Genomic DNA, 2231 nt, shown 5'->3' on the forward strand with positions numbered 1-2231 from the left:
ACCGGTCTTGAGCGCGAAAACCACGGCGGGCGCGGCGTTCATGCAAATGAGCGGCGCGGTGCATTGTGGGATCAGAGCGGTGTGAAATTCCGGGTCAGAACTCGCTAAAACGGAGGATTTTTCGGCAAAACCGGGTGCGATGGGTCGGGGATGGAGCGGGGATCGCGACGAGGCCGCCGGACGGCGCAGCGGGGTTGTCGCCGTGAGTTCGGGGGCGGTGCCGCGGCTCGGGGCGGCGGCGGCGGGGCGGCGCCGGTATCGTCAGTGCGGTACATCCTGACCTGCCCCGCCCTGCGGGCAGCACGTGATGAGCGCAGCGTCATGACGTCACTGATTACGTCACGCCGGCGCGCGGGCCACGCAACAAGGCCCGCGTGACCTCGGACTCTGATTGCGCCTGCGCGGGGCGGGGCCAGGAGCGCGCGGGCCGGGACTGGTTTGTACTGGTCTGGAACTGGTTCGCACTGGGCTGGAACTGGTCTGCACTGGTCCCTAACTGCTCTGTTACTGGTCTGGAACTGGTCCGCACTGGGCTGGAGCTGGTCTGTAACTGGTCCGTACTGGTCCGGAACTGGTCCGTAACCGGTCTGCACTGGTCTGTAACTGGTCTGTAACTGGTCCGCACTGGGCTGGAACTGGTCTGTAACTGGTCCATATTGGTCCGGAACTGGTCCGTAACTGGTCCGCACTGGTCCCTAACTGGTCTGTAACTGGTCTGGAACTGGTCCGCACTGGGCTGGAACTGGTCTGTAACTGGTCTGTACTGGTCCGGAACTGGTCCGTAACTGGTCCGCACTGGCTGGAACTGGTCCAGGAACTGGTCCGGAACTGGTCTGGAACTGGTCCGGAACTGGTCCGCGCTGGTCCGGAACTGTCCAGAACTGGTCCGGAACTGGTCTGGAACTGGTCCGGAACTGGTCCAATAAACTGGTCCATATTGGTCCGGAACTGGTCCGCACTGGTCCGTAACTGGTCCGTAACTGGTCCGTAACTGGTCCGCACTGGGCTGGAACTGGTCTGTAACTGGTCCGTAACTGGTCCGTAACTGGTCCGGAACTGGTCCGCACTGGTCCGTAACTGGTCCGCACTGGTCCGTAACTGGTCCGTAACTGGTCCGTAACTGGTCCGCACTGGGCTGGAACTGGTCTGTAACTGGTCCGTACTGGTCCGTAACTGGTCCGTAACTGGTCCGCACTGGGCTGGAACTGGTCCAGAACTGGTCTGGAACTGGTCTGGAACTGGTCCAATAAACTGGTCCATATTGGTCCGGAACTGGTCCGCACTGGTCCGGAACTGGTCTGTAACTGGTCCGTAACTGGTCCGCACTGGGCTGGAACTGGTCTGTAACTGGTCCGTAATTGGTCCATAACTGGTTCGCACTGGTCCATAACTGGTCCGTAATTGGGGTCCGCACTGGTCCAGAACTGGTCCGGAACTGGTCCGTACTGGTCCGTACTGGTCCGTACTGGTCCGTACTGGTCCGGAACTGGTCCGTAACTGGTCCGTACTGGTCCGCACTGGTGTGCTCTAACCCCAGTTCTCGTGGTCGCACTCTCCCAGTGCTCCCAGTATGCGTCCAGTCGCACGGAGTCACCTCCCAGTAACCGCTGCAATGCTCCCAGTACCCTCCCAGTAACCCCCAGTGCCCTCCCAGTATGGCCCCCAGTGCTCCAGTATCCTCCCAGTAACCCCTGCAGCCCTCCCAGTATAGCCCCCAGTGCTCCCAGTATCCTCCCAGTCACCCCCAGTGAATTCCCAGTGCTCCCAGTAAGCCCTGCAGCCCTCCCAGTATAGTCCCCAGCGCTCCCAGTATCCTCCCAGTGCCCTCCCAGTGCTCCCAGTGCCTTCCCACTGCACCCAGTAACCCCTGCAGCTGCTCCTGGGATCCTCCCAGTACAGTCCCCAGTGCCTTCCCAGTGCCTTCCCAGTGCTCCCAGTGCCCCCCAGTGCCTTCCCAGTGCCTTCCAGTGCTCCCAGTGCCCTCCTAGTGCCTCCCAGTGCCTTCCCAGTGCCTTCCCAGTGCCTTCCCAGTGCTCCCAGTGCCCTCCTAGTGCCTCCCAGTGCCTTCCCAGTGCCTTCCCAGTGCTCCCAGTGGCCTCCCAGTGCCTTCCCAGTGCTCCCAGTGCCTTCCCAGCACCCTTCCCAGTGCCCTCCCAATGCTCCCAGTGCTTCCCAGTGCTCCCAGTGCCCTCCCAGTGCCTCCCAGTGCCTTCCCAGTGCCTTCCCAGTGC

General features: G+C 62.0%; 1 non-coding gene across 1 annotated transcript; it reads left to right on the plus strand.

The window, feature by feature from the left end:
* The first annotated feature begins 258 nt into the window (after positions 1 to 258).
* LOC138100823 (U8 small nucleolar RNA) lies at positions 259 to 392 on the plus strand. The gene has a single exon (XR_011146909.1). It is a non-coding gene; the product is annotated as a U8 small nucleolar RNA (small nucleolar RNA).
* The last annotated feature ends 1839 nt before the right edge of the window (positions 393 to 2231 follow it).

This window comes from Aphelocoma coerulescens, unplaced genomic scaffold, assembly GCF_041296385.1.
Source record: "Aphelocoma coerulescens isolate FSJ_1873_10779 unplaced genomic scaffold, UR_Acoe_1.0 HiC_scaffold_143, whole genome shotgun sequence".
Lineage (NCBI taxonomy): Eukaryota > Metazoa > Chordata > Aves > Passeriformes > Corvidae > Aphelocoma > Aphelocoma coerulescens.